This window comes from Phaenicophaeus curvirostris, chromosome 1 (genome assembly GCF_032191515.1).
Source record: "Phaenicophaeus curvirostris isolate KB17595 chromosome 1, BPBGC_Pcur_1.0, whole genome shotgun sequence".
Lineage (NCBI taxonomy): Eukaryota > Metazoa > Chordata > Aves > Cuculiformes > Cuculidae > Phaenicophaeus > Phaenicophaeus curvirostris.
Window position 1 is genome coordinate 142,757,900 of NC_091392.1, and position 10,330 is coordinate 142,768,229.

Consider the following 10,330-nt stretch of genomic DNA (forward strand, 5'->3'; position numbering starts at 1 on the left):
AAACTCTACACGTACTTTGGGAAGACAATGTTCATAAGAGGCTGAGTCTGAGATATGAGAGTGTAAAGCTTGTTACAGTGTCTAGGATGATGTTAACTCCAATGCTAAATGCTATCCCAGAGAGAGTTTCCTCAGCAGTCTGTACAAGGAGCAGAACTTCAATTCTGGTATGAAGCACAGTGCAAATTATTTTGGTTTCACATTTTCCAGTAATTTAGAATTATATTAATTATACTTGCGTATTTGTTGAGGCCTCTCAATAAATATATCACTAATTGCAAAGTATTATTATTTAGATGCTCTTGGTTTTGTGTTTTGATATTTCCTAAGGATCTTGCTTGGGAGTAGACCCAAAGAGCTCATGTCTTAGTGAGCTTAGTATGTAGACTTTGGGCAATGTCAAGCAGAAATATCAAGTGAAAACAGAGTAAATGAAGGCTAGAAAGAGTAGGTTTGGTTGGGTTAACAGTATTCACTACTCAGTTGTTTGTGGTCTAGACAAGCCAGATGGGTGTAATTTGGAGGAATGTAAAGACTGCTTCCATCCTCCTGTTTCACTGTAAATGCTCATTTTGACAGGGAAAAGATAGGATAGAGATAATTGTATTTTGTTCATGGACACTCATATCTACATTATACCCTCAGCAGCCTTCATCTGAAGGATGTTGGGGATTTATGTGAAGACGAGATCTTCTGTATGTACATATACGCCTAACTTTCTGGGATATTTGTAATTTGTAATTTTGCCATTCAAAATCATGGTCATCCTCCCTTATAAGTAGCTGCCTCACAGAAGATACTAATCTGACATAAATTTCTGGGTAAAATGGAACTCTTTCCTCCTAGTATCAATAGGAAGAAACCAATAGAGAATCATTTTGGAAGATCTGTCAGTTTTCTTGGAGACCATAAAAGCTCAGCCCACATTCATCATTGTCTTGCATTCAGCTAATGCTAGTTCTGAAGAGACACCTCTTTGACACTGACAATTAATACATGCAGCTGTAGTGGAGGAGCTCAGTTTCCTCTGCAGTGCCCTTGAGAACACAATTGGAGTGCTGGGAGTCATGGCAGTGTCTCAGGATTTATCAGGATGAAGTAGCTTGTTGTTTGTAAAATATCCTGAATCAAACATATATTCTGACAGGTGTGCAAGTAAAAATAAAGGCCAAATGTGGATTTACAGAATGGGGACAACATGGTTGCCATGTTAATACACAGACGAAATGGAACAGAGGAATAAGGCACACGTCTGTGATGTCCTTCAGATCAACTCCAGGAGTTCTCCCCTCTTTCTGTCATTCAACCAAACAACTATTGAAACATAGCCCTTAGGCAAAAGACATCCTCTGGCTTAAGCTTTTCCTGAAGAGGATTTCTGCTCTATAGATACATTTGTCTTTACACTTCCAAATCTTTATCAAGATTCACATCTCCACCCGTGTGTTGTGTGACTTGTAATCCAGATGTGCTTTAACGTTATCTTGCAGGACTAATGATTGCTCCTGCTTCACAGAAACCATTGCAGATCCTGGGTATATCCATTTCTTGGCCAAACAACTGACAGGAAAGTTTTTGACTTTCCTGGTGCTTAACTGAGGTCTTGCTCCGCAGCCATGTGGCTTTTCATACATTGTCATTGATATATTTTCTAAAAATATAAAGTGTCAAATGTGTTATACTATGCACATGAATATGAATAGTGCACATGGTTTGTTAAAAGCTCTGGACTGAACTTACCCTCTATGAGAATCAGCTACTCTAAATTGAGATTGAATTTGCGATGAACTCTCCCTTACCTCAACTTAGAGAGATGAGTGACTGCCTATACCTGCTGTACTTCATGAAGCTGTACCCCGAAGACTGTCAGATCATAACAGAATTTGACCACACTGAGATTTTTCAGAATACCAGAGGACTACACATAAGGAAGATTGAAAGCTAGTTGGCATTAACTCCAGCAAGCAGACATTCAGATGTAGTACAAGGAAGTACTCAATATCTGTAAAAGTGAAAGGGCAAGTGTTTTTTCACACAATAGAACTATGACACAGTCATTTAATCTTTATAGCTAATCTCCAATGCCCGTGCTGTGGTAAAGGGAGACAAGGAAAATAGAGGACATGCATACTCACATTAATACCAGATGGTGTTCTTATTGCTCTTCCATCCTGAATTACTGACTTTAATCAGGGCTTGGAAATGCCTGCTTTTTGTTTGCCAGTCCCTGGAGAAAAGAAGCTACTAATACGACTTTTTTAGACTGTAGTTGCGCTGATGTACCTGACCACGTATATGTCAATTTATAAGTGAATTCACTTGATAGTTGGTTTGAGGTAATGGGTAATTTCAGTAACTTATATAGCTTTTCTTTTCTTTTTGCAATTTAAAGAAGTTTATTTCACCCTTTCCACATATGTGGCTTCAGGACTTGTAACAATTAGACAGCAGTAAGTGTTAAAACTCAAATTTACAGTAAGAAAAATATGCAAGAACAAGCAAGAGTGAGTGTGATTAGACCTGCTCTCTGCAAGAAATGAATGTCTCATTTGTAGCATAGAAAAAATTAAACAAAACCAGATCCAAATAAATGATTGAAATATGTAATTTCCCAGAGAAGGATGCAGATGGGATCAGTGGGGTGACAGCTGGTTTAAGACATCAGTCTTGAAGATTCTTGTCTTTCTTGCACGTCCTACAACATGAGAGCATAGCCTGTGTCTGCACTCTTGTATTGTTCCCGGCTGACCACTTTCTGCCACATATAATGTGAGGTGGAAGAAAAGCAGTAACAAAGAAGTCTTCTTGTCTACTGATAGTTTGAAAATAAATGTTGGATAGAGTTGGGCGTGTTGTGTATAGTATCAGTTTTATAGTGTAGTAGTCTATAAGGGACTGGAAATGTAGAATATTTGTGGATTATATTTGTTCGTGGACCCCATCCTGTGTGACCGCCTTCAGTGCCTGCACTGTAGTACTTAAGGAAGATACAGCAGGTCACTCCATATCCAAGCGCTTGGACAAGTCCTACCTTTTTCAGCACTTTCTAGATTGTAAAGAAAGCAGGAGATTTGCAGAAGGGCTGGAGGACAGAAGAAACTGTAAGATTTGCTGGTTTTGTTGTAGAGCAATTGAAGGCGCATGCAGAAACAAGTTGTTGGTAGTGTGTTTACTTAGCCAGATATTAAACATAAACCATTGCAGTCAGCACAAAAAGGACAGCTCCAAGGGGTATGCACCTCGGCCCCATGACTACTGTGTGTGCAGAACAAGGTTAGTGCACACTGGACATGCCAGACCTAAACGAAATACACAGTTAATTTGTACAGAATGGTCCAGAATTCTGTGTGTCATGTCCAGAAATCAGTAGACTGATGCCAGGTCCTTAAAGGTTGTTGAAAAATGGCAAGAAAATAAAGATCAGCAGTATGAAGACAGACGTGTGAGAATGGCCTGGAACTTTACTCTAGAATTGTGGTTTATATAAAAGTTGTCCTTTTTTATCTTACTTTTTCAGAGAAAGTGAAAAAAAGTTAACTTTCTCTTTAGAGATGACTATGGTCTGGCTTGCACAGAAGAGGCAACTTTTAGATCACTAAATCCTATATATATTAATTAAAATGTTTGAAACGTTGCCTTTTTTAGTGAGATTCTTGTGATATAGTTGAAAAGTATTCAGTGTTTTGAAAAAGAAAATGTGATTGTATTTTTGGGAAATAGTTTTCTGATTTAGTAGCTATAATTAGATAGAATGCCTGAGTGAAAGAGTAGTTACCAAGCTTTCTGTAACAACCACAAATTACGTAAAATACAAAAATAGAAAAAAAGCTCTACAAGAATCTATTCCGGTTTTGATCAGCTCATGAAAACTCCTTGTGGTTCTACAATCCAAATTTCCTGAACTTCAGTAAAAGCAGCTGCAGATAGACCACAATAGTCTCATTTTTTAGTTTCGTTGTCAGCAAAATATATAAACAACACATCACAGGGATTTGTCTCATATTGCATTGTTTGATCTTCCATCTGGCCTCTGTTGATGAAATATAGTAAGTACCTCAGAAAGATATACTGCAGTCCAGTGTAATATATTTGTTGCTTATAACCTTTCAAATAAAAAAAATAGTGTTCAGTACATTCATGGCTTAAGGTATTCATGAAAGATAATCAAATAGATTCACAGCTTATTGCCCTGATTCTTTTGACTGCTATCATAGTTAAGCCAATTGCAGTCATGATGGAGACGTCCTTCCAGTATGTGGTTACAAAACTGTTTACTTTGCATTGCAGAGAAATTGTAGCTGTTTGAGATTTTTTTGACTATGGTGAAGGAATGCTGTTCCATAAGACATTCTATAAGACATTGTAATGCTGTACAAAATAGACTTCTTAGAAACAAATGGGCGAATTCCGAAGTGCTTTTGTCAGTTCATGAATAGCTGTCTGTACATATTAGGAATAATCTGAATATCCTTAGCAAAGAGATCTCTTGAGTGACTTCATTATGGGGTACACCTCATTTCTGAATTCAGGTATTCAATTGGAGACTCAAGCCTCAATATTCAGCTCAGCTCTGATAGTAATGCCTCTGTCTATCATGGCTTAATATATATAGTAATACATATAGTGTATCAAGAATATTGATTTATGTAGTACTTAAGGAAGATATTGTCTTTAGGGATGTGCAGCAAAATGACCTCTCAAGGAAGGAATTCATACTTCAGAAATGAAAACTTGTGAGAGCCTCAGGATTGTTGCCAGCTGCCAGCATGATGAAGAAAAGTTAAACAATGCACTGCAAATACCAGTAAATACCCAGAGACCTGCAAGTCAGAGGCATGATGATCAGCAAGAGAATCATGTGAAGGGATCCTAGAAAAGTTTAAATTGTTTAGACTGGTAAAATGAACAAAGAAAGGAATAGGAGCATTGTCAACAAATGCATACAGGAAAAGGAAAATACTAGAAAGAAGAAAAGCTATTTAAGCTTTTCACACAATGACATATGGCCATGAATAAATCTACAACGGACATTAGAGCTTTTAGAACAATAAGATCTCGTACAGGACTAATGAGGAAACTATTCTGACCTACTTCTGTACTGGAGCACGGTAATTTTTTGAAAGAAAACCCATAGTACAATGAACATCGTTGTCAGTTTTAAGTTTCTTGTCTTGCAGTAAGCAGGCTAGACTATTAAGGAAAGAAAAAAGGGATTGCCATGGAGTTTAAGGGATGATCTTTTCTAATTAGCAAAGCTAAATATTGTGAGAGTGAAAAGATTTTAAAAGCCTGGGTTGTGATTATTTGCTTTGCTCTTTCTCTATCGGCAAGTGATCTGTTCGGTTATTAGTATATCTGAAGCACTTCCATGGCCTTAGGTCTATAACACTCCGATGCCTAAGGCTGCAGCAAATTTGTACTAAAACCCACCACCTTCCCTTGTTCAAAGAGGAATAATAGGTGAATTACCCCACTGTTCCATAAGCCACCCTTGACTGTTTGCCATTTCACTGACGGTGTAACCTAGTACAAAATTGACAAAGATTCATGTCTAGATACTGTTCTGACATGTCCAGAACCAGCACCACCAACTCAGTGTAGAAGATAATCGGAGTGGAAAATTTCTTACCCATTTGGTATTTACCACTGTTGGGCAGAGGAGGAGGTAATGTGTAAATGTGCAAAACCGGAATAATACCAGAATAGTGAAGAGATATAATCCTCCTAGTGCTATAAGACTGTGCTATGTACAAACTGAGATGGTGCATTTTTTCCCCCTCCTTCTTGACTGGCAAAATGCTTCAGCAAAGGTAAAATGGGCAAGGTAAAATATGGACCCCCTACCTTGACTTCCTACAGGGGTGGAGGAGCTATAGCATAAAATATGTAAAATGTGTAAGAGAATGAGTGAGGAGGACAGGCATAGCAGAAGCTGAGAATATACATTCTGTACCTCCAAATATTTCTCCAAATGTTTAGAACCTGTTATAACCGAGTATTAATACTGGCCATCACCTAAAAGTATGTGTATAAACAGATGCAAAATTGAAATCACCTCTTATATAGCAAAAAGCCTTTTGAAGCCTTTTGTTGTGGAAGTAGAGTGATTGACCTAATCTGCAGTAAAGATGTTGGAAGTATGTGAAAAAAGGAGGTTCTGCTTCAGCGGATTGTTAACTGGTCACGGCCCTGCATAAGAGATGATGCCATAAGTCAACCAAGTAAGGAAACATCAAGATAAGCCCAAAGAGAACAAAACTAGATGTGAAGGGGGAGGAGGTTGAGCCCAGGCTAGACAGGAATGAGCCTGGACCTGGGGCAATGGTGATTCGGAGAGGGCGTGCTGGTGAGGACCACCAGTACCTCACCACACAGAAAGTAGGGGAGAACACACCTGAGGGGGCTAAGGGAGATACGGGCACTCTGGAGCTAGCTACTCCAATTACCAGGCAATTGGGAATGAGCTCTGTTCCCTCTAAGAGGGCTGAAGGCTCGGCAGCTCAGCTGAAGCGCATTTACACCAATGCACGCAGCATGGGGAATAAGAAGGAAGAGCTGGAAGCTGTCGTAGGGTAAGGAGCATATGATGCTGTTGCCATCACAGAAACATGGTGGGATGACTCACATAACTGGAGTGAAGCTATGGTGGGGTGCAAACTCTTCAGGCAGGATAGGAAGGGTAGGAGAGGAGGCGGGGTAGTCCTCTTTGTAAGGGAGGACTTGGACACCATTGAGATGCATTGTGGCGATGAGGAGATTGAGTGCCTGTGGGTTAAAATCAGAGGAGCCCACCAGAAGGTAGATCTTGTGATGGGAGTCTGTTACAGACCACTCAGCCAAGGAGAAGCAGTTGAGGAGCTCTTCTATAAACAGCTGGGGTTAATCTCTAGATCAATGCCTCTCGTTCTTGTGGGAGACTTCAATCTTCCTGATAACTGCTGGAAGTACAATAGAGCAGAAAGGAAGCAGTCTAGGAGGTTCCTGGAGTGCGTGGAAGACAACTTCCTTGCACAGCTGGTGAATGAACCAACAAGGGAAGGTGCCCTCCTGGACCTGCTGTTTGTGAACAGAGAAGGCCTTGTGGGGGATGTGGCAGTAGGTGGACGCCTAGGACAAAGCGATCATGAGATGATAGGGTTCTCTGTTCTAGGTGAAGTGAAGAGGGTGGTTAGTAGGACAGTAGCATTAAATTTCCAGAGGGCAGACTTTGAATTCTTCAGAAGGCTGGTTGGCAAAGTCTCATGGGAGACAGTACTTAAGGGCAAGGGAGCCCATGAGGGCTGGGAGCTCTTCAAAAAGGAAATCCTGGCAGCTCAGGAGAAAGCCATCCCCATGTTCCGGAAAAAAAGCCAGCAGGGGAGAAAACCAGCTTGGTTGAACAGAGAGATCTTGAGTGATATCAAGAAGAAGAGAAATGTTTATGGGGTCTGGAAGAGGGGACAGGCCTTTTGGGTGGACTACAGGAGGGAAGTGAGATTGTGTAGAGAAAAAATCTGAAGGGCTAAGGCTCAACTAGAAATCAGATTGGCAAAGTCTGTGAAAGATAACAAAAAATCTTTCTATAAATATATAAATAATAAAAGGAGGACTAGGGAGACCATACAGTCCCTATTGGACGCAGAAGGAACAACAGTGGCAGGGGATGAGGAAAAGGCTGAGGTACTTAATGCCTTCTTTGCCTCAGTCTTTAATTGTAAAGAAAGTCGTTCCGTCTGTGTACAAACCCAGGAGCTAGAGGAGCAAAATGAGGCTCCCATGATCCAAGAGGAGGTGGTCAGAGCCTTGCTTGCCCAACTAGACACCCACAAGTCTGTGGGGCTGGATGGGATTCATCCAAGGGTATTGAAGGAGCTGGTGGATGTGCTGGCCAAACCCCTTTCCATCATCCTCCAACAGTCCTGGAAGACTGGGGAAGTTCCACTGGACTGGAGGCTGGCTGATGTTGTGCCCATCTACAAGAAGGGTCGCAGGGACGATCCAGGGAACTACAGGCCTGTCAGTCTGACCTCAGTGCCAGGGAAAGTCATGGAACAGGTGATCTTGAGTGCTATCATGAAGCACATGCAAGAGAACTGGGTGATCAGGCCCAGTCAACATGGGTTCACAAAAGGCAGGTCTTGCCAAACTAACCTGATCGCCTTCTATGACAAAGTGACTCGGCTGCTGGATGAGGGAAAGGCTGTGGATGTGGTCTTCCTGGACTTCAGTAAAGCCTTTGACACAGTTTCTCACAGCATTCTGCTTCGAAAACTGTCAGCCTCTGGGCTGGACAGGCGCACACTCTCCTGGGTGGAAAACTGGTTGGATGGCCGGGCCCAGAGAGTGGTGGGAAATGGTGTGAAATCCAGCTGGAGGCCAGTGACAAGTGGGGTTCTCCAGGGCTCAGTGCTGGGTCCAGCCCTGTTCAATGTCTTTATCAATGACCTGGATGAAGGCATTGAGTGCACCCTTAGCAAGTTTGAGGACGACACTAAGCTGGGTGGAAGTGTGGATCTGCTGGAGGGTAGGGAGGCTCTGCAAAGGGATCTGGACAGGCTGGACCGCTGGGCTGAGTCCAATGGGATGAGGTTTAACAAGGCCAAATGCCGGGTCCTGCACTTGGGGCACAACAACCCTGTGCAGTGCTACAGACTAGGAGAAGTCTGTCTAGAAAGCTGCCTGGAGGAGAGGGACCTGGGGGTGTTGGTTGACAGCGACTGAACATGAGCCAGCAGTGTGCCCAGGTGGCCAAGAAGGCCAATGGCATCTTGGCTTGTATCAGAAACGGTGTGACCAGCAGGTCCAGGGAGGTTATTCTCCCTCTGTACTCGGCACTGGTGAGACCGCTCCTCGAATACTGTGTTCAGTTCTGGGCCCCTCACCACAAGAAGGATGTTGAGGCTCTGGAGTGAGGCCAGAGAAGAGCAACAAAGCTGGTGAAGGGGCTGGAGAACAAGTCTTATGAGGAGCGGCTGAGAGAGCTGGGGTTGTTTAGCCTGGAGAAGAGGAGGCTGAGGGGAGACCTCATTGCTCTCTACAACTACCTGAAAGGAGGTTGTAGAGAGGAGGTGCTGGCCTCTTCTTCCAAGTGACAGGGGACAGGACAAGAGGGAATGGCCTCAAGCACCGCCAGGGGAGATTTAGGCCGGACATTAGGAAAAAATTCTTCACGGAAAGTGTCATTGGGCACTGGAACAGGCTGCCCAGGGAGGTGATTGAGTCACCTTCCCTGGAGGTGTTTAAGGCACAGGTGGACGAGGTGCTGAGGGGCATGGTTTAGTGTTTGATAGGAATGGTTGAACTCAATGATCCGGTGGGTCTCTTCCAACCTGGTGATTCTATGATTCTATGATTCTAAAACTTTCTGATAAACCAAAAAGAAGTGTTTGAAGTGTGGATGAAGCATCCCAGTTAGCACAGTAGGAAGAGCCTGTTACCCACTGAAGCCCTTTCCTCACCAATCATGCATAGTAAGCAAAGAGGGTACTGTGACTTTTAGAAGAGAGTAATGGGAACAAGGATGACCAAATGTAGCTGTAAAATGTACCGATAACTGTTGCTCAGAATGTATAAAATGTCAGTTATGTACTAGCCAAGCTGTGCTAGCTTTGTGGAGTTACTGTCAGAGCACCCATCGCTGTGCACACATGAAATAAGTATCTTGACTTTGGGTGTGGATCGGCTTTGCACACCAGGTAAAGACACCCAGATTTGGGACAACAAATAGAGTGAACTTCACAAAAGAAAACAAGAAATGAGTCCTACTGTTATTTCTTGAAATAAGTCTGGGGTAAACTGATGGACCTATGTATTTACATGACCTGTATTGAAATAGGGAGAAGTGAGGCCCTCTCAGATACTTTTATGTAGTTTGAGTCACTGTGCAGCCTGTCTTTTACAAGTTTCACATCCATACAGGAAGCCTGGAAGGTGGGCTGGACTCTGGGACTGTGCTGAAATACTCTGCCTGCCCAGCAGGTCCAAGGGGCAAGTCACAGATAGGTCATATTCATCAAGGCTTCTCTTCTTTTTGTGCCAAAGCTGCACTGGGTTAACCAAAAAGGCTTACTAGAAGGACAGATATAGAAAATATTTAGTAGTGTGTCACAGCCCGCTTGTAGTGCCCACTTGCAGTAAGCGTGGAAGGTAGCTAAGGAGACTAGGGCAAGAACTCAACTCCTATAGTGAATATTATTCTGTATTGGGCAGAAATGTGGCTTTCTTGTAGTTTTCAGATTTTATGCACTTTTTTTGAACCATCTGGCAGGATTTGTGCAAAAAAAGAAATAAACTTTTGCGTTCTCTGCTCTTAAATGAAGCAAACTAGAGAGTCTAAGCATTTGTGCGAATA